Source organism: Trachemys scripta, chromosome 7, assembly GCF_013100865.1.
Source record: "Trachemys scripta elegans isolate TJP31775 chromosome 7, CAS_Tse_1.0, whole genome shotgun sequence".
NCBI classification, from domain to species: Eukaryota; Metazoa; Chordata; order Testudines; family Emydidae; genus Trachemys; species Trachemys scripta.
Genome location: NC_048304.1, coordinates 88,593,688 through 88,616,423, shown reverse-complemented (window position 1 = coordinate 88,616,423; position 22,736 = coordinate 88,593,688). Strand labels below are relative to the sequence as shown.

At 43.5% G+C, this 22,736-nt stretch overlaps 1 long non-coding RNA gene across 1 annotated transcript in view; it reads right to left on the bottom strand.

Moving 5' to 3' along the window:
* The window catches only part of LOC117879916, a 565,134-nt gene that overhangs the window by 354,799 nt on the left and 187,599 nt on the right, over positions 1 to 22,736 (bottom strand). The gene's annotated exons all lie outside the window — the stretch shown is intronic.

Here is a 22,736-nt window from a genome sequence, read left to right as displayed (position 1 = left end):
ACCACTTGAGAGCCCTACTAGTAGTAAATTTATGAAAATACATGCAACTTTTCTATAAATAGAGATATTTGGTAATTAACATTATATTACAAAAGTCAAAAATGTTTCATTCACTATAGCTTGAAAGAAGAAATACCTATGCTATATTCCTTTGATTAACCCTAACCTGTATCACATAAATATCTAATGACTTGTATTAGTAAGTGAGAAACACATGGGGAAGGCTCCTTGAAACAACAACTGGTCAAACTAAAAATTTAACATTCAACTACATTTTAAAAATAAAATAAGGAAGAGAAAAGGTTGTTACAAAGCAAAAATCACAATAACATTGGGGAAACATCCACAATGTACACAAGCAATATTTTGTTGAAATCTTAAAAATACCCTAAGAAAACCAATATTAATTTTTCAAAAAATATGAACTAGGGTAGTCAAAAAGTTTCCACTGAGTCTGCTTTTTGACAAAAAATTGTTGAAATGAAGTGAAAATTTTCATGAAAAGTTTTTTTATTTTCTGCAGAAATTTTTGATTTTTTTTTTTTTTTTTTTGATAAAGACCAAATGTCTGACATCTGAAAAATAAATCCCAAACCCACAATATTAAGATCTGGATATTTCACCATGGTCCTCATGATAGTTATAGTTCAGTTTCCTCATTCTCCACTACAGTGATATTTCCAAATTGAAGTAATTCAATTTGTGATTTTTCTCTCTTCCCACCCTCCCTTTTTGTCAGTGTTTTCCATGGAAAAAAGTTCATTTTCCAGCCATATCTAACATCTATCACTATGCAGCTTTGCAAGCAAACTACCAAATGAAAATCAATTCTCACCCATACAGTTTTTAATGCAATAGATAATGAAGTGCATTTTTAGTATGCAAGTTAATATACATTTGTTGGAATAAATTAATTCCTGGTGTTTTCCAGGGATAATTGTGAGATATTTTAAAATGCACACTTTTCTTAAAATATGTTAAGTGCATGAAATACTAAATTATTAATTATTATTTGTTATTTATGTTATGATAATGAATGGGGAAGTCAGCTGAAACCAAGCCTCCACTGTGCTAGGCACTGTACACACCAAGTAAGAGACAGTCCCTGCCTCAAAGAGTTTAGAATATAGGTGTGTCAGACTGCCTTAGCGAATTCCATGTTGAGTTGTGAAGAGCCACAGCAAGTTGGGGAATAACCTAATATAACTCCTCACTTAAAGTCTTCCTGGTTAATGTTGTTTTGTTGTTACATTGCTGATCAATTAGGGAACATGCTCATTTAAAGTTGTGCAATGCTCCACTCTTATGTTGTTTGGCTGCCTGCTTTCTCCACAGTTGGAAGCCTCCCTATGCCCCCTCACCTCTTGCGTTTCCCGCCCGCCAGCAGACCCCATAGATCAGTGCCTTCCCCCTTTTCCTCTGCTTCCTGCCCACGGCAATCAGCTAGCTTGTTGCGTTTTGGAGGCAGGAGGGAGGGGGGAGCGAGAACTCGGCACGCAGGCTCCCCCTCTCTCCCCTGCCTCCCAAATGCTGCAAACCAGCTGATTGCCGTGGAGGCAGGGCCAGGGAGAGAGGGGAGGAGCCTGCATGCCGAGTCCTCGCTCCTCCCCCGTCCCTCCTGCCCCCTGAATGTCGCAAGCCAGCTGATTGCCCTGGGAAGGAGGGAGGGAGGGGGAGCCTGTGCCAAGTCCTCACTCCTCCCCTCTCCCTCCCGCTTCCTAAATGCCATAAGACAGCTGATTGCCCCAGGCGGGGGGGGGGAGGAGCGAGGACTTGGCATGCCTCCACCCTCTCTCCCTCCCTCCCTCCCTCCCTACCCTGCCTCCTGCGGGCTGCAATCAGCTGGCTTGCAGAGTTTTGGAGGCAGGAGAGAGGGGGAGGACCGAGGACTCAGAATGCAGGCTCTCCCTCCCTCCCCAGCGTGGCAAGTCAGCTGATTGCCCTGGGCAGGAGGGAGGGAGAAGGAGCGAGGACTCGGCGCGCTGGCTCCCCCTCCCTCCCCTGCCTCCTGAGCGTGGCAATCAGCTGGCTTGCGGCATTTAGAAGGGAGGGTAGGGAGTGAGGAGGAGCAAGGACACAGCGTGCGAAGTAAAGGGGGAGGATGTTGGGGGGAGAAGAGGCGGGTCAAGGGTGGGGGTTTGGGGGAAGGGGTGGAGTGGGCAGGCTGAGGGTTGAGCCCCCCCACCCCTGATGCTTGCAGAGTAGGGGAAGCTGCCGCTGCTGCACAATGTGCTTCGCCTAGCCTACAGCACCTTCAGCCTGCTTGCCTGCCTCATCTCCAGTGTCAGTGGGCTGTGCCTATGTAGGGTAAGGCAGGGGCACCTCCCAACTATAGTACTGTACTGTATGTACAGTATGTTTGTAAACACACAGCACGTGCACACTACTGTCCCCCACCCACCAGCGAGTCACTGTTGCTTTATGGCCCAATGGCCCTGCTCGGGAATAGGGCTCTACACCAAGTGCTTGCGAGGCCACCAGCTGCCTGCAGAACAGCTGCGGGTGGTGCACAGCAGAGGGCCTGCCTTGCTGTCTTGCTACAGAATAAATAATGTTTTATCTGCTCTCCCCCTTTGCTGGAAGGAGGTAACAACACAGGGAGCGGCAGCCCGCTCAAAGCAAGTTACAAGAATAGCGTTCCAGCGCCTGCTTCGCTGTAGCAAGGGGGAAAAGCAGCATAGAGATGCACAGAACCTGGCTCTGCTCCCATGAAAGTCTGTGAAATGCACAGGAGCTTTGCCATTAACTTGAATGCCAGCTGCATCTCTCTGCCCCTGCATGCACACAGCAGAGAGGGGACACAGCCCTGCAGCAAATGTTATTTTCCTCCTCTTACTAGACTGGCTGCAATGCTGCCCGGGTGCTGAGTGCATGGTTACTAGGAGAGATACAGCAAGGCCATTTTTCCAGGGCACCCTGGAAGAGAGGCTGTTGGTCCTCCAGCAGGGCTCCTGTGAAAGTAGGAACCTGCAAGAAAGTAAGAACCTCCATAACTAGTCCTAGCCTAAACCCACAGGGCTTCCAGTAGGGGAGCAGATTACCATGGGTTTTCCAAATTCTTTCCCTTGCAATAGTTGATTGATGCTGCATGACCCTGGCCACTCCAGGCCGAAGGGAGTGAAGAGTAGCACATGCATGCACGTCTGGAGGACTATCACCCAGTATCACGAGTCCAGCAAGTGATAGTGGAGTGCCTAGCAGTAGCAGTACCACTAGCAGGAAAAAAAAAAAAAAGGAAAACCATTAGTTTGGGTACTAAATTAGACATTTTAAAGCGTTTTGATGCGGACGAGCGTGCAGTAGACATTGGCATCACTCTAGGTCTTACTCTGACCAGTGTGAGAACAATTCGGAGTAATGCCGACAAGATCAGGGCTAGTGCTCGGTGTGCAACATCGCTTAGTGTTACTACAATAAGTCGATCAAGAAGTAGTTTGCTGGAAAACATGGAGCATCTTCTCTCACTGTGGATAGAGGACCAAAACCAGTGGAACATACCTCCAAGTTTGCTAGTGATACAAGCTGAAGCAAAAAGTTTGTATGACAATTTGAAGAGAGACCAAGGTGAAGGATCACAGACAGAGACTTTCACAGCAAGTGGGGGATGGTTTGATCAGTTCAAGAGGTGCTTCCACCTGTATAACATCAAGATGGCTGGTGAGGCGGCTAGTGCTGATACTGCAGCAGCTAAAAAAATTCCCTGACTATCTCAAGAAAATCATTGAGGAAAGTGGCTATTCCTCTAAACAAGTCTTCAGTGTCGATGAAATGGGCCTGTACTGGAAGAGGATGCCTGAGCAGACTTACATTTCCCGAGAGGGGAAGACAGCGCCCGGATTTAAAGCAGCTAAAGACCGTCTAACCTTGCTTTTAAGTGGCAATGCTGCCAGAGACATGAAGATGAAACCACTGACAGCATACCAATCTGAAACACCATGCGCTCTCAAGGGATTTTCAAAGGAACACCTTCCAGATATTTGGAGATCCAATAAGAAGGCATGGATAACTGGAGCTATTTTTTCAGAATGGCTGACTCTCTATGCCGTTCCTGCCTGGAAGGAATACTGTGTCATGGAAAATCTCGATTTCAAGATTTTATTGCTTATTGATAATGCACTGGCTCATCCAATCAACCTGGATGTCCTGTGCGAAAACGTCAAAGTTGTCTTTCTGCCACATAACACCACATTACTTATCCAACCCATGGACCAAGGAGCCATCGCAGCATTTAAGGTGTATTATTTACACCATACTTTTGACCAGCTCATCAGAGGCAATGATGGGGAAGGCAAACCTACAATTCGGCAATTTTGGCATAACTACAACATCCTGAAGTGCATCAATAACATTGGTGAGTCCTGGCCTGAAGTTACTCAGGCATGCATGAGTGGTGTGTGGGAGAAGCGGTGGCCTGAATGTGTCAATGACTTAAAAGGATTTAAAGATGTTGTCCCTGCTATGAAGAAAGATATCCTCGGCCAAGAAAGCAGGTTTTGATGAGGTGGAAGAAGCCGACATTACACAACTTCTGCAATCACACGGAGAAGAGCTAACCAATGAAGATCTGATGCAACTAGAGGAGATGACAGCAATGGAAGAAGAAGGCCAAGAAGTAGAAGAAGAACCAACCCATTGGAAATTTGACTGCCAAACGTCTTTCTGAAGTTTTCCAAATGATTGAAGCTGGCTTGCAAATCCTAGTGATGACGACCCTGACAGGGAACGCTGCTCCAAAGTGATTAGGGGAGTTGGTCATCTAATGACTTGCTATAAAGAAATTTGCTTTCCTTTTTTTTTTTTTCTTGGTAAAACAACAATCTCTAGATGTGTTTTTTCGAGTTCAGAAAGTTCAGCAAGAGGAGCAGCCGGACAATCCACCCTCTTCCACTCTCTGACTCCACCACCTCAACCAAATTTCATATTCAGCAATGATGATTGTAGTATTAAATTGCTTGTTTAAAATTGTTTAAAATGTATATAAAGCCTTTTGTCTGGCAATTTTTTTTTCTCTGGAACCTAACCCCCCCATTTACATTAATTCTTATGGGGAAATTGGATTTGCTTAACATCGTTTCACTTAAAGTCGCATTTTTCAGGAACATAACTACAACATTAAGTGAGGAGTTACTGTATCCGCTGCACCCAGTCTCAAAACACATGGGGCACACCAGATGCATTTTCCCCAGTTACAGTTCCTTTTTCCCACGCTTCGTCAATGAAAACCAAATTGATGTATACCAATGTTTTATAAATATACAAAGAACAGCCTGAAACAAACTTGTATACCACTTCTAAGAGATTTCTGGATTGAGATATTAAAAGTCAAGGTAATGCTATAATGCAGCTACCCAATTAATTGAATTCATAAGCATAAGAATGAATTTGGACATTTAGGACACGAGTAATCCAGTTGTTACAACAGTTGTACTGTGTTGAAATATAGTTGTACCCTTTTAACTGAATTTTGAGGTATGGGAAATTGAAGTCATTTTGAGAAAGAAATATCATGCTTCTAGACAGTACATTAAATGCTTTGCATTCCAGTGATCATGGAGCTAGGAAAAAGGAAAGGAGAGATCACTTGAAGCTTGATCCTGCTTCCAATTTAGTTACTGACACATAACACAATTGTTTTTACTTTTGCAATTAAAAAACACGGGAGCGAGAGGAGAGACCGATGTGTTAGAACAGATTGCAAAGTCTCAGAAGTTAAAGCCAGATTCACAGTTGCACATTCAACCTTAATTCAGTTCCTTTGTGCACAGCCATTATAATACAATCTTTACTTAGTTGATCCCTTTTTTTTCAAAAGACCCCTACCTCATTCAGTACACAGGTTCAACACACAAGACTAGAATTAAGATTGCATGGCAAACTGTAAATCTGGCATTTGCTAACCTTTGAGTGCTTGGTTTTTAACCTCAAAACATTATTTTAATGTCATTTCTGTATGTTATACACATATCATTCCAGTGTATTAAATGCCATACAAAACAAAAATATGAACTCTGTTCCTTACAAAGTATTAATCAGTGATGACTTCTCTGGCTTGAGAACTGTGAAAAAAGCTACCGCAAAATGCACAAAGCTTTTTCTCCAGGCAAATGACATTTAGACTGCTGTTTCTTAACATCTCTGGCAATCTTTCACAGCACAAGTGAGTTAACATTAATAAAAGATTTTAAGGTAAATAAGAATTTTTTACAAATATGTCAGAAAAAAAGCAATACTAGAGAGCAAGAAAGATCCATTAAATAAATGAGGAGAGTGATAAAAACAATGATGATTCTAAAATGGCAGGGTTATTAAACTGCTTCATTATATTGGCTTACAAGAAGAAAAACAAAATGAGCAAGGACAATTAGGAGCAGTAAAGACATTGTCAATATTGCTGCTAATAAAGAAATCTGTAAGGGTCTCCTTGGAATAATCTGAATATATGAAAATTAGGGAGGTCATGAAGTCACTTCATCCACATATGTGGGATTCTGGGTATTCTCTTTCTCTATACAAATACATATATAGATACACTTTTCTTCTTACAGCCATTTGCTGCCCCTTATTCCCTGGCAGTGAGGAGAGATGGGGAGAGAGAGAGATTGCTTTATAAAGAGATTTCTGTTTAGAAGTTTTTGTTCCCTGCTCCCACTCACTCTAATACCTTCTCTGAACCTCTAAGAATCTTTCTCTTCTCCCCCTGTGTGTGCCTAAGACCACTGACTATGCAGGGAAGCAGACTACAATGTCCTAGAGTGTAGTGGATGGAAGAAGCAGAAAGCTATGCTTGGCAAGAAAGGAAAAGAAAATCTCTGACAAGAGCATATCTGTTAAGGACAAAGGTCCAGAAGTCTCTAGAATTTACACAAGTGAGGCAAACTCTCAATTTACATTATTCAATTAATATGTACTACCTCATTTGTATGTTTTATAGTTTTCTACTGTTGGGTCTTCACCACAGTATCAGTTGCTCTGACAGTGATAGTCTGTTGAACTCAGCAAAAATAAATAATTTTACCAGACATTTGGGTGTCTTTAAGTTCTAGTAAAACTTAAGTATAAATACAAACTGAAGGTAAAACACTTGGATTTATTTTTGAAATAGTATTCACTGACCACCGGATGGTCTGTTTGATATCAGGAACTTCAGAATCCTCTAAAGTGGGAGAGGTGAAAGAGCCCATACATTGTGGTGAGGGAAATGGGCGGGAAGGGAGGGAGGAAAATGTGCTGTCATCTAAAATAAGGAAAAAAATCTGTATTAATCACATTAATAATGCTGCAGACTCCACAGCAGCCCCAGACAGGAAGAGCCTGGAGGCCCCTGATTCTTTCAAAGAAACTCTCTCTCTCTGGGGATGCTGTTTCAGATCCATGGGTCCAACTCCCAGAGATCAGGGATCATACAGTTGAATCCTGGACCAGCTTTGTCATTACCACTGGCCTTGCTGGTGCTACACCTCCCCTCACAACTGCACCACCCCTACTGTAAAAGATCTCTACTACACAGAAGAAATATGGGACACTACTGCCCAACTAGAACTGAGTGAAATTATTTCGACAAATAGTTTATTTGCAAAAAAATGCAGTTTTGCAAACTATTTGCAAAATTTGTTTCAAATTAATTTACTAGTTTGGCCAAAAGACATTTTTTCCCCTCAAGTTAAATTCATGGAACTGGAGGAGGTGCCACTGCCACCACACAATTTATGCCCTATAGCCCCATGGTTAGAGAACTCACCTGGGGTATTGGAGACTCCACTCTACCTGCGGGATTTGAGTCAGGTGGAATGGAATTTGAACACAGGTCTCCCATTCATCTCAGATGAATCACAGGATTCAATCATAATAAAGAAATTCCTTCAGCCATTTTCTCAAGCCCTATCAATGGTAAGAGGGTTTACATTTAAGGGGGAAAAGGTTGTGAAAACTTCTCCGATTTGAGAAAAAAATCCAAGTTCACTGCCATCTTAGAAAAAGAATATTACAATGATTTACTAGGAACAGAATAGGCAAAAGCTTTTGACTTCAAAGACTTGCCAGGTTGCAGAGAGTATCTCCAATACTGGGAGGTCTACCTGAATAGATAGGAAGGACAATGACACCTCCCCTGCAGGGTTTCAACCTGGGTAATGCTGTAAGATCAGAGTGAGGTTTCAAGGTCATGTTCTATGAACTGATGGGACTGGAATAAAGGTTATTTAACATTCTATGAACTGATGGGACTGGAATAAAGGTTATTTAACATTGGGATTTGTACACAACTTCCTCTTCAACATACTGATAACCTTATATTTCAGAGACTGAACCTTAGTCTTTGAATTCTCTTATGCCCCCTCACCCTCACAATAAGGCTTCCTTGAAGGAACACAAGGCTATGTTTCACTTATTTAACGTGGTAGTTAAACTTTGGCCTCTCTATCAACCAGCAGAGTAAGTTCTATTTGATTTCTTTTTAGGGTCTCAAGAGTGATAAACATTTCATCCATTTTGAACCTGTCTGGTTATTGATGGATGGCTGATTTCAGCAATTGTACACCTCACCTGTAAGACATCAGAAGATCCAATGTTAGGTGTGAATCAAACCTGAAAGCAACAACCACGTCAGCAGAAAGGCCTGAATGGCATTACTGTTGTTCTCTCCTTCCTGTCAATGTATATGATACAGTTGAATGAGGAGGGAAGAAGAATTACTGGATAGGTCCCGTATAAATTCTGGTTTACTGAAGTACCTCTGTGTAGGAGATCAGCATTCCAAATAGGCTCCAATAAGATTTTTGCTTCTGAGACTTTTTTTCTCTTTCCTCTTCAACTTCTGTTAACATTCTTCTGAGATGAGCCATGTACTTAAGAGTATTCATCCACAGTCCAGGTTTGTGGTTCACTTCCAGGGCACCACATGTCTGTGTTTATAATGAATCCAACATACTCCAGGAACCATATCTCAGCGTTTGTTTTAGCTTTCTCTCTCTATAGAACCCTGATAAGAAAAGTTGTCCAGGCAGAGACAGTAGTGAATTTCCTTCTGCCTTAAAGTCAATATCAATATTACCATTGTCCTGGAAGCACTTGTTGGATCAAATGCTAATGATCAAGGTTGGGCCAGGGGTGTGGAGGAGAAATAGCCGTTTGTATGCAAAACAGAAAATTGTTTGTGGTTTGGTAAAATGGGTATGTGAAAATAAGCCTCCTTTAGGAACTTAGATGTTTCAGCCATAACCCTGCTTTGATTCCAGTTCTCTAATAGAATATAAAATGGGTTGTACTGCTGTGATCTGAAGTAGCTGATGGATGATTTTATTCATTTCTATGGTCTGTCCCATTCTATATCTCAAGCAAAGGTATTTCTGTGATTCTTCCATAGCTCTATAGACTCCCCCACCTGGACAATGTCTAGTGACCTCATTTTGACCAAAGTTATAGTTAGCCATTTCCTCCCAAACTGAAAGAGTCTGGCACTAGTCAGGGCTCTAACTCAAGATAGGGCTGATTGGAAGTCATGCAGATACTTCTGAGGTGACTGAGGATTTGTTCCTGCTACCACTTGCGAGTGGTATTTTCTCCTGTTGTACTTCAAGGACTGTTTCAACAAGCCACATGACTGTTCCAATAATTCTGGATAGTTTCCCTTTTCACATAGTTGCCTACTGTGTAACTAAGAAAGTTAAGAAATGATTTGTTTGAGTATGTGATCCTAAGGCCAAAGCCCCATATACTGCATGAAACAGGGAGAAGCCCTTAGGCTGAGGAATTTTAGGTTGAGAGGGACCATATTTGTAATACTGTTCACCAATGCTAGCACTTCTTGTGACAATGTGCAGAAGTACGTAAGGTGTCAGATGACAGTTTATTTTTTTATTGGGGGGGGAGGGGAAAGAGGATTGGTCTAGTGCCATCTGAGAATTTTTATACCAAAATGAAGAGGCTGAAGTGACGTTTGCCTGGATTTGGCTATCCTTGTAGGGCCAGTACAAAGAGATGGCCATTCTTTCACATAAAAATCTCTCCCAGTTAGAAACGATGAGTCCCTGCTTATCTGGAAAGATGGCCACATTTACATTCAGTAGTACCACCAGGTTGAATTTGGACAGGTGCACATAGAGGACCATTCTAGTCTTATAAAAAGGAGGGTGGCAGGTTAAAAAAAAAAAGGATCATATCTGGGACTAAACAACTATGAAAATGCCTTCGGGTCAATACCATCTGTGCAGTCTCATCCCTCCCCTCACACACTTTCCTAAGTTTCTCAATTTCACACACATCCCAGACGCAGATGAGGTAAGTATGAGGGGAGGGGAGTAAGTAGGAAGAGGAAAGCTAGTGTCATGGGCAACGGAGGTAGCAGGACGAGCTAGTCACAGGTGGGAGAGAACTAGATTGGCTCATTATAATCTTACTTCACATATGACCCCTCTAAATAGAGGACAAGCTCTAAGCCCTGGTCTACACTACGAGTTTAGGTTGAATTTAGCAGCGTTAGATCTATTTAACCCTGCACCCGTCCACACAACAAAGCCATTTTTATCGACTTAAAGGGCTCTTAAAATCGATTTCTGTACTCCTCCCCGACAAGGGGATTAGCGCTGAAATCAACCCTGCTGGGTTGAATTTGGGGTAGTGTGGATGCAATTCGTCGGTATTGGCCTCCGGGTGCTTCATTGTGACCGCTCTGGACAGTGCTCTTAACTCAGATGCCCTGGCCAGGTAGACAGGAAAAGCCCCGCGAACTTTTGAATTTCATTTCCTGTTTGGCCACCATGGCGAGCTGATCAGCACAGGTGACCATGCAGAGCTCATCAGCAGAAGTTACCATGGAGTCTCAGAATCGCAAAAGAGCTCCATCATGTACTGAATGGGAGGTACTGGATCTGATCGCTGTATGGGGAGATGAATACATGCTCTCAGAAATCCATTCTAAAAGACAAAATGTCTAAACATTTGAAAAAAATCTCCAAGGGCATGAAGCACAGAGGCTATAACAGGGACCCGGAGCAGTGCCCCATGAAATGTAAGTAGCTGAGACAAGCCTACCAAAGAACCAGAGAGGCAAATGGCTGCTCCAGGTCAGAGCTCCAGACATGCCGCTTCTATGAAGAGCTGCATTCCATTCTAGGGGGTGCCCCTACAACTACCCCAGCCCAGTGCGTGGACTTCATCAACGGATTCTCACTCAACAAGGATGCAGATTTTGGGGATGAGGAAGATGATGATGAGGAGGAGGAGGTTGAAGATAGCGCACAGCAAGCAAGCAGAGAAACCGTTTTCCCCGACAGCCAGGAACTGTTTATCACCCTGGAGCTAGTACCCTCCCAACCCACTGAAGGCAGGCTCCCAGGCCTAGAAGGCAGAAAAGGGACCTCTGGTGAGTGTACCTTTGTAAATATTGTACATGATTTAAAAGCAAGCGTGTTTGATGATTAATTTGCCCTGAAGACTTGGGATGCATTCGCGGCCAGTACAGCTACTGGAAAAGTCTGTTAACATGAATGGGGATGGAGCGTAAATTCTCCAGGGACATCTCAATGAAGCTCTCCTGGATGTACTCCCAAAGCCTTTGTAAAAGGTTTCTGGGGAGGGCAGCCTTATTCCATCCTCCATTACCACGCCAGGCCAGTAGCACGTAGTCTCGAATCATTGCACAACAAAGCATGGCAGCGTATGGTCCCAGTGTTTGCTGGCATTCAAGCAACATCCATTCTTTATCTCTCTGTGTTATCCTCAGGAAAGTGATATCATTCATGGTCTCCTGGTTGAAATAGGGGAATTTTATTAAGGGGACATTCAGAGGTGGCCGTTCCTGCTGGGCTGTTTGCCTGTGGCTGAACAGAAATCATCCTCGCTGTGCGCCACGCGGTAGGGGTGAAGTGATCATCCCAGAGAATAGGGTGTGTGTGCGCATGGAGGGGGGGAGGGTTAGTTGGGTTTGTGGTGCACGTTAACCTGAAAATTGCAGCCCCTCCTTTTAAATGTCCAACCCAACGGGTGCTTGGTATGGGACATGAGGGTGCTGCTGTTTGAAACCATTCCCACGTTATGAAGGTTAAGAAGCCAAAAGACTGTGGCTTACCATGTCTGCCTGCAAGCCGAATTCTGTTGCCCGCTGGCCCTGTGTGTGTGATCTCTAACACCAAACCAGCAGGCCCTCAATATAAGAGGCAAAATGCGACCTTGTACAAAAAGCACATGTGCTATGTAATGTTAACAGCTTGGTTCACCATGAAGGAGTCTACCCATTGTTCTCTAAAATGTCTTTTTAAATACTACTCTCCCTTTTTTCCCCTCCTGCAGCTGCAAATGTTTCAACGTTCCTCGTATCATCTCCATTCTAGAGGCTAGCAAAGATTAGAAGGCGAAAAAAATGCACTCGTGATGAAATGTTCTCTGAGCTCATGCAGTCCTCCCACACTGAAAGAGTCCAGCAGAATGCATGGAGGCAGAGAATGTCAGAGTGCAGGAAAGCACAAAATGAACACGAGGACAGGAGGGACATGCAAGAGGACAGGTGGCGGGAGCAGGAGGAAAGGTGGAGGGATCAAGATGATATCTGGTATCAGTGTGATGAGAGGAGGCAGGATGCAATGCTCAGGCTACTGGACGATCAAACTGATATTCTCCGGTGTATTGTTGAGGTGCAGGACAGGCAGCAGGAGCATAGACCACCACTGCAGTCCCTGTGTAACCAACCACCCTCCTCCCCAAGTTCCATAGCCTCTTCACCCAGATGCCCAAGAACGCGGTGGGGGGTCTCTGGCCACCCAACCATTCCACCCCAGAGGACTGCCCAAGCAACAGAAAGCTGGCATTCAATAAATAAGTTTTGAGTGCAGTGTGGCCTTGTCCTTCCCTCTTCCACCACCCCACCCGGAGCTTCCCTCCTCCCCCACCCTGCCCAGGCTACCTTGGCAGTTAACCCACCATTTGTGTGATGAATTAATAAAGAATGCATGACTTTGAGACAGCAATGACTGTATTGCCTCTGCAAGCAGTGATCAAACGGGGGAGGAGAGGGCGATTAACTTACAGGGAAGTAGAGTGAACCAAGGGGCCAGGTTTTCATCAAGGAGAAACAAACAGAACTTTCACACCATAGCCTGGCCAGTCATGAAACTGGTTTTCAAAGCTTCTCTAATGTGCAGCATGCTCTGCTGCACTCTTCTAACCACCCTGGTGTCTGGCTGCGCATAATCAGTGGCCAGGCGATTTGCCTCAACCTCCCACCCCGCCATAAACATCTCCCCCTTACTCTCATGGATATTGTGGCTCACACAGCAAGCACTAATAATGATGGGAATATTGGTTTCGCTGAGGTCTGAGTCAGTAAACTGCGCCACTGTGCTTTTAAACGTCCAAAGGCACATTCTACCACCATTCTGCACTTGCTCAGCCTACAGTTGAACAGCTCCTGACTACTGTCCAGGGTACCTGTGTACAGCTTCATGAGCCATGGCATTAAGGGGTAGGCTGGGTCCCCCAGGATAACTATAGGCATTTCAACATCCCCAATGGTTATTTTCTGGTCTGGAAAGTAAGTCCCTTTCTCCAGCTGTTCAAACAGACCAGAGTTCCTGAAGATGCGAGCGTCCCTCGTTGATGTTGGTGAAATGTCCCTTGTGATCCACCAGTGCTTGCAGCACCATTGAAAAGTACCCCTTGCGGTTTATGTACTGGCTGCCTTGGTGGTCTTGTCCCAAGATAGGGATATGCGTTCCATCTATCGCCCCACCACAGTTTGGGAATCCCATTGCAGCAAAGCCATCCACTATGACCTGCACATTTCCCAGAGTCACTACTCTTGATAGCAGCAGCTCAGTGATCACGTTGGCTACTTGGATCACAGCAGCCCCCACAGTAGATTTCACCACTCTGAATTGATTCCCGACTGACCGGTACCTGTCTGGCATTGCAAGCTTCCAGAGGGCTATGGCAACTTGCCTGTGAACTGTGAGGGCTGCACTCATCTTGGTATTCTTATACTTCAGGGCAGGGGAAAGCAAGTCACAAAGTTCCATGAAAGTGCCCTTACGCATGCGAAAGTTTCGCAGCCACTGGGAATCATCCCAGACCTGCAACACTATGCGGTCCCACCAGTCTATGCTTGTTTCCTGGGCCCAGAATCGGTGTTCCATGGCATGAGCTTTCCCAATTGCCACCAGGATGGCCAAATTGCCGGGGACCGTACTTTGAGAGAAGTCTGTGTTCATGTCCTCATCACTCTAGTCACCGTGCTGCCGTCGCCTCCTCGCCTGCTTTTGCAGGTTCTGGGGCTGCATACACTGGAGGATAATGCGTGTGGTGTTTCATAACTGCCGCGGCGATCTGAGCAGGCTCCATGCTTGCCGTGGTATGGCGTCTGCATGGAAAAAAGGTGCGAAATGATTCTCAGCCATTGCTCTCGCTGAGGGAGGGGCGACTGATGACATGGCTTACAGGGTTGGCTTACTGTACTGTTCCCGCAGTCTCCGCCGCCCATTAGAATTCTGGTTTGCACTCCCAATGCCTGATGGTGCCAGAACATTGTTGCAGGTGGTTCTGGGTACATGTCGTCAGCCTCCCCCGCATGAAAGCAACAGCAAAAAATTGTTTCTCGCCTTTTTTCCTGGGTTACCCATGCAGACGACATACCACGGCAAGCATGGAGCGTGCTCAGATCGCCGCGGCAGTTATGAAACACCACACGCATTATCCTCCAGCTCACTGTCACCATATGGATCTTGGGTGCTGCTGGCAGACGCGGTACTGCAGTGCTACACAGCAGCATCCCCTTCCCTTGCCCTGAGGACGGCAGATGGTACAATACGACTGCTAGCCATCGTCGTCATCCGATGGGTGCTCCTAGCCGTCCTCAGTTAGGTTGGTCGGGGGCGCCTGGGCAGACATGGGTGCTCCTGACTGCCTTCAGTGAGGTCAGTCGTGGCGCCTGGACAAAAATGGGAGTGACTCCAGGTCATTCTGTTCTTTAAGTTTCGTCTCATGGAGATTCTGTCCTGCCTGGAATATCATGCCAGCTGGAGGCTTCTGCCTCAGGCTGCTCTCCAGTCGGCAGCACCACGCAGTTGCATCTACCCCAGCCTGCCCTTGCTCCCATGACTCATGAAGCCTGGAAGTAGTAAGGAGCAGTTCAACTATAGGCTGAGCAAGTGCAGAATAGTGGTTCACTCTATTTCCCTGTAAGCCAACCGCCCTCCCCTCCCTCCTTTGATCTCCACTTGCAGAGGCAATAAAGTCATTGCTGTCTCAAATTCATACATTCTTTATTAATTCATCACACAAATGGGGGGATAACTGCCAAGATAGCCTGGGAGGGGTGGGGGAGGTAGGAAGCACAGGGATGGGGTAGTTGTAGGGGCACCCCCCTGAGAATGGCATGCAGCTCATCATAGAAGCGGCATGTCTGGGGCTCTGACCCGGAGCGACCATTTGCCTCTCTGGTTCTTTGATAGGCTTGCCTTGATAGGACTGAATCTCCATCAGACAAAACTTAAAGAAGGGAATGACCTGGAGTCACTCCCATTTATGTCCAGACGCCCCGGACCGACCTCACCGAGGCTGGCCAGAAGGACCCATGTCTGCCAGGTGCCCCCGACCAACCTCTCTGAGGCCGGCCAGGAGCACCCATGTCTGCCCAGGAGCCCCCGACTGACCTCACCGAGGCTGGCCAGGAGGAACCAGGAGACAGCAGCAGATGGTACAATATGGCTGCTAACCATCTTCGCTAACTTGCAAAGGCAAGGAGCTGCTGTTGTGAAGCCCTGCAGTACCACGTCTGCCAGCAGCACCCAGGAGACATACGGTGACAGTGAGCTGAGCGGGCTCAATGCTTGCCGTGGTATGCCGTCTGCATGGGTAACCCAGGAAAAAAGGCGAGAAACAATTTTTTGCTGTTGCTTTCATGGAGCGGGGGAGGGGGGGGCTGACGATATGTACCCAGAACCACCTGCGACAATGTTTTGGCCCCATCAGACATTGGGAGCTCAACCCAGAATTCCAATGGGCGGCGGAGACTGAGGGAACTGTGGGATAGATACCACAGTGCAACATTCCGAAAGTTGACGCTAGCCTTGGTACTGTGGACGCACTCCGCCGACTTAATGGTTTTAATGGTCTTAAGTGGGGACACATACAATCGACTGTATCAAATCAATTTCTAAAAAAATTGACATATTAAATTGACCTAATTTCATAGTGTAGACATACCCTGAGTGTATCTATTTACAACATTAGGTCACAATCCATCATAAGGACTAGATTGTGAACCTCTTACCTCACACAAATAGTCCCACTGATTTCAACACTTCTGAAAATAAATATTGACAGTTTTCAGTAGCAAAATTATGGAGGTCTCAAAGCAGGTTTTGGCTTCATTGAGACTACTCATGAGTAAATGCTGACTAATGTAAGTAAGTGGTTCACAACTAGGCCTTAATAAGAGTTTTAAGGATCAGGCGCTCAAGCTTTTTTCTTTGTGTTTTGACTGAGACCTGTTTAGAATGAATATTTACTTAGTTTTACCACTGAAAACTGGCAACATTACCTCCTCCTCTCCCCGAATACATTTGTATTTTCTTTGTACTAATATCAGCATTAGAGTAGTAAGTAGACTGGAAAATAAAAACAACCCTGACTAGGTGAAAATATTCAAGACAAGTAATACAAGAACATCCTAAATATTTAACTTTATATACAGGCTGCAACTAACACCCATATTGTTACTTATTCTGTTCTGTTTTCCATTGTTAATCTTTTCCCATGTTGCCAGCATATACAAGTGTGCATTGCATTGATAGTTGTCAATCTGTAGTAAGACTAAACATATTTTGATTTGATATTGCTTTGAGCTGTATATTCAATTAGATTACTATAATCTCAATGAATCCATGTGTTTAAATATCATTTAAGAAGCTTAAAAAAAAAAAGCAATAAAAACATATCCAAAGTGACATGCCATTGACAGAGCATCAGCTAGTTACAGCTTGCAAACAACAGCTTGACTTTCTCTTTTGTTTTATGTTAAAAGGAACGATTTTTGGGAAGATTTTACTGTTACTTTCAATGAGACATTTAGAATCTCCCTCCTGCAAAGTGTTCCATCAGCAACCCCTCTGCTTGCTTGGCACTTGTTCCATAAGAATGTGTATTTGTGGAAAAAAGATTTTCCATCAGAAAAAGTTAAACAAAATATTTTGTTTTGTGTTTGTTCAACCTTAAGCATATTTTGAACTGACCCAAAACATTTAATTTCAAGTCAGTTCAACACTACAGTTGTGATGCATTGTTTTATGTGGTACCGGTCTCACAGTTTAAAACCCATTCTTTCCTATTGGCTGCACTGTGGCTGGACTACATATATCTCATAGTGCAAGGCAGAGTGCCCATTTATCAAGATGTACACTGCATCATGAGAGTCAGATAACTGTGGAGTGCCTCACAGAAGATTTGGCTAGTGAGCCCAGCAGATAGGGTGGTGGGGGTGGGGCTAATCATGCTTTTGAACTACAACTCCCATGCAGAACAAAGGGGAAAAGCGGTTTAATATGAATATGGCTCTAAATAAATCATTTTGGGTCAGTTCAAAAACAAAAAAAGCTGTACATTTTGATTTCAGTAATGCCGAAACAAAATATTCTGTATTTCCAACATAAAACAATTTTTTGGAGTATTTCATTATACAAAAAGTTCAACTTTTTGCCCAATTTGGGACAAAATTGAATGTTGAAATATCTGAATTTCCCACAGGACAGAAATTCCTATCTTCATTCAGCTCTAAAATATCCACACCTCAATGAGCACTTCTGACATGCCAAGTTTGAAGTCTCAAAATTTATCACCATTTAGTCAGCAGGACAGATGATTAAAAAGATCAAATGTAAAGAAAAGCAGCAGCATCTGTGAAAATTCCCAGGGTGACATTTCTGCTATGCATCCTCTCTCTTCTTGACCCAGAGACCTGAAGATGAATAAAACAGCAGTACAGAGGAGTAAAGGTACACTGAAGATGTAGAAAGTGCCATTCCCTACTTTCATCATGCCAGCTAAAGAAGCACTCCCTTGCAGAGGGCTTGCTTTGATATTAGGAAAGGGGGAACATAACTGGTGGTTCCCTTTAAGTTGGTGACCATCTGTGATCTTTTCTCCATGCTTTTGTGATAGCTTCTGGTACAGCCAATATACCAGAGGGACTCTCAGGATGTCTACCCCTTTTATTATTCCAAGTTACCTGATCTTTTTGCTAATAATTGGGGATAGTCAGACTTAAAGTCACCCTTAATCAGGGATTAGAACTGAACTGCTTCTAAGGAGTTTCGATTTGATTATTCAACTAATGGATTTATTCTGTATCAGGGTTACCCACTACTCTGAGAAAACTTCAAAATATCTCTGAGCAAACTTCAAAATATATCAGTGCTACCACTGATGATTGCTCTGTGGGAAGTCTCTGGGAAGACATCTTCCAGATTTGTGTCTATAAGGAATCTTGTATCTGGTGCAGCATATATTTCAGATTCAAAAAGAGGTTTCAATTCATTTGTTGTTTTCTGGCATTTCTCCCAACATTAACTACAACAAATCTATTCAACAGAGAAGCGTCAAGTTTTGTATAGTTTCTGCATAGACAGAATTGATAGCATTAAAAATCCCTATATTACAAATAATTTTTAATATGCATTTTCTTAAGAAATGATTTTATCAGACTATGCAGTGGGCTTATAATACCTGCTATTCTTGCTAGAAATGTGACTGCTTCAAATGTGATTCCAGACATAGCTCTCATAGGATACTGAGCAGTAGCTAAGTAAATTTATTCTTTGCATCCAAATGTCAGATTCGGTACAAAATAAATAAAATATCTTGAATAGAAAAGGTAGAAGTATGTGCACTGTATATCTAATATGAAGATGCGCCTAAAAATAACAACACAGCTTAATAGATTATTAAGACAAAAGGAACCAATGTGATCATCTGGTCTCATCTCCTGTATAATACAGGCATAACATTTCCCTATTTGCACAAATGCATATCTTTTTGGGGGGGAAAATCCAATTTTAGTTTAATAATTTTCAGTGATAGAGAAGGTATGTTTTGCAATCCATTAATCATGCTTGAGGCTCTTCTCCAAACCCTCTCCAATTTATGAACATCCTTCTTGAATTGTGGACACCAGACCTGGACATGGTGTTCCAGCACCACTCACACCAGTGCAAAATATAACCTTCCCGCTCCTACTTGATATTCCCCTGTTTGTACATCCAAGGATTGCATTAGCACTTTTGACCACAGGTTTGCACTGGACTTATCCACCATGACCCCCTAAATCTTTTAGAGTCACTGTTTCCTCAGGTAGATTGTCCCAACGGGTAAGTAGGCCCTTGCACATTCTTTATTTCTAGACATATGATTTTTTTACATTTGGCACTGCAATGCATGTTGTTTGCTTGTGCCCAGTTTACCAAGTGATCCAGATAACTCTTTATCAGTGACCTATTCTCTTCATTATTTACCACTCTCTCAATCTTTGTATAATCTGCAAACCTTAATACTGATTTTATGTTTTCTTCCAGGATGTTGGTAAAATTATTAAAAAGCATAGGGCCAAGAATCAATCCTTGTGACTTCACTAGAAACACCCACTCCATGATGATTTCCTGTTTACAATTACATTTTGAGACATATCGATTAGCCCCTTTTTAATCCATTTAATGTGTCATCTTCATTTCATATCATTCTAGATTTTTTAAATCATAATGATATACAGTACAAAGTCAAAATATTTTCCAGAAGTATGGGTATATTCAGTGGTGAGCTGGAGCCGGTTCGCAAGAACCGGTTGCTAAATGTAGAAGCCGGTGTAGAATCGGTTCCTAAAGAGGCGGGCGGGCAAACTCCGGTCCAGGGGCCACATACAGCCAGCGGGACCATCCTGTCTGGCCCACCTGAGCTGCCAGCTGGGGAGGCCGAGGCTCCCCCGGTCCCTCCCCCGCTTCACCCCCTCTCAGAGGGCCACCTGAGCCCTGGGGGAAGTGGCGGGGCTCCAGCGGCTATTTAAAGGAGCGGGGCAGCAGAGGCAGCTGGAGCCGCAGTCCTTTAAATAGCCGCGGGAGCCCCGCCGCTTCCCCCAGGGCTGCGGCCGCTATTTAAAAGACCGGGGCTCCAGCTGCCTCTACCGCCCCAGAGCCCTGGGCTAGCAAGGGGGTGACTCTGGGGCTATTTAAAGGGCTGGGGCTCCAGTTGCCTCTGCCACCCCACTCCTTTAAATAGCCCCTGGAGCCCCCCCGCTACTCTGGGCCCATACTCACCTCCGAGTTCCCTACCAGGTCTTCGGCGGCACTTCGGCGGTGAAGACCCCCGCCGCATAAGTGCCGCCGAGAGGACCTGGTAGGGAGCCAGTTCTTAAGATTTTGGGAGCTCATCACTGGGTTTACTACATCAACATATTACCTTTATCAACCAGACTTGCAATCTCATTAAAAAGGGGTGGGGTGGGGTGGGGCCTTAGGAAAGGAATAGGACACGAGTGTTCGGTTTTCTGCAATTAGAAAGTTGGCCACCCTATTACAGTCTAGTATCTTGAAAGCACAAGACTGTCCTTCCTTTGAATACATTGTATTTGTTGCACCCACCTCTCTCCTGGTTTATCTTTTTAGATTGTAAACCCTTTCAAGTAGTCTTTCTAGATGTTTGGACCCCAACCCTGGTTGATCTCTCTGAGTGTTTCTCTATTAAGAGCCATAACAAAATTAATTTTGCATAGTGTTTGAAAGATCATTACAAGTAGAGCAGATTGGATAACTTATTCACTTTGATGATTTGCTAGTCAATAATTACACATACTGGTCACCTAAGTCACATGGTACTGGTTTTGCTCCCGACTGAATGTCTGTAGGGATTCTTGTGAAATTAAGAATTAAAGTTTGCTTAGGTTTGGTTAAGAAAATAATATATCTGCTTTTTGGTTTGTAGTTTGTACAGAAAAGGCCCCAGTCAGCAAGTAAAAGGCAGCAGTGGAAGTAATATTACTTATTACTTACAGTGTGGGAGAGGTGTACCAGTTGAAAAGGTAACTAATAAAGTGAAAAGCTCAGTAATAACACAAAGGAAAGCAGTCTTAAAGGAAACAAGCATAAACCTACCCACTGTTTTGCTGGTAAACAGGGGGGGCAGGGTGGAGATAAGACAGGAAGGTCTTGGAGGAAGGAAAGTAGCAAGGATAAATTGCTTCAAGCTGGGTTTTTGCTAAAGCTAGCGAGTTAGCTGAAGTGTATAAAGCAAACTATCAATTTGAAGGTTCTTTGTCAGACCCTACTTGGTGTTGGAGTGTGTCAAGATGAGACGGTTTTCCCTACATCTAGATCCCTAGTATACTGATCACATGCCTATGAATACTTTGTTACTGTACTGGGTATACTGACTGCTTATTTTTAGGCTGTTAGGCATGTACAGAGCAGTTGTATAAAATACCATATGGCCTTAGGATTTAAAGGAATTTCTGTTTAAGTTAGTGTCTGGTGGTCTCCCGTATTAATATTAATAAATTAAAATACTATTCATAATTCCAACTTCTAAATAGTTTTAAAGCTGAAATTAATAAATTATGAGTAGGTAGTAACAAATACTGAAAAGCAAATGCTCTTGTCAGGATACAAATACCCATCTTTGGATGTGAATATGGATATTTGTATTAAAAAAAGTTACTCCCTAAATATTTGTACAAATAAAAACGTGGCAGAGTGGGTGTTCACAAAAAGTCAACAAAACAAATCTGAACATTAATTTTGTATAGCCATTCTGCTCAATCAGTTGCATGTTTGCAAAATTTGTTCTGTAGAACTTGGCCAATTCTAATGGTAAGTTACTGATTTTCCCAAACTTTCAGGTTTTCCATCCTTCACTAGGTTATATCCATTTATGAAGATCTGCCAAGAACAAAGAACTCTGGTTCCTCAAACTTCAACAACAATCAGGGCCATCAATTTAATTTCATGTAAGTGAAGCTTCCCATTGTTCTTTTAAAATAAACAACGAAGGCACAGAAGTCTGCACATAATCGCTAAATTACAAAGAACAGATGTGAAATATTTATGGGTAAATGTTCATGCTGGCAAGGAAAAGACAATATAAAACAGCACGTACTGTATCCAGCAGATTGGCTTTTAAATGACTCATGCTTGTTATTGGTAATCACACAAGTAACAAAAATAAAATAGTTAATTTGACTGGGCCTAATACACTTTAGTTACTTTAAATTAACTGCTAATTAAGCCATTTTCTTTTCTTGTACTTTTCCTTTTGACATCTCAGTTGAAATGCCTTAATGGCAGAGTGCTTAATACAAAAAGCATATCATTAACTATTTAACTCTAGATAGTTACCTGCCACAGATTAGATTACTGGAGCCATTTTTTTTCCTGGAAAGATGCAGTTTTTCCTCTGAAACAAAGTTACCTCAATTAATTAACTCTCCAGCACATGACTGCATACACTAAGTTGTTCCATTTTACATATGTTCAAGTTATTTTTGTTAATAATTTCTCCCAATTTTTCTATTGAGCTTCTCCCATATTTTCACAAACTGTGTTTCAAAGGTTATCCATCACCACAGAGGCCAGAATGTGTAATATGAAGAGAGGAACTGCAGAAAGAGGGTCAGGTTTCAGAAGGCACTTAGGCCTTGTCTACACAGGAAAGGGTTCTCCCCCCTCTCTCCCAGTATGTTTAGTTTTTTCAGCTTAAACTGCTTTGTATCC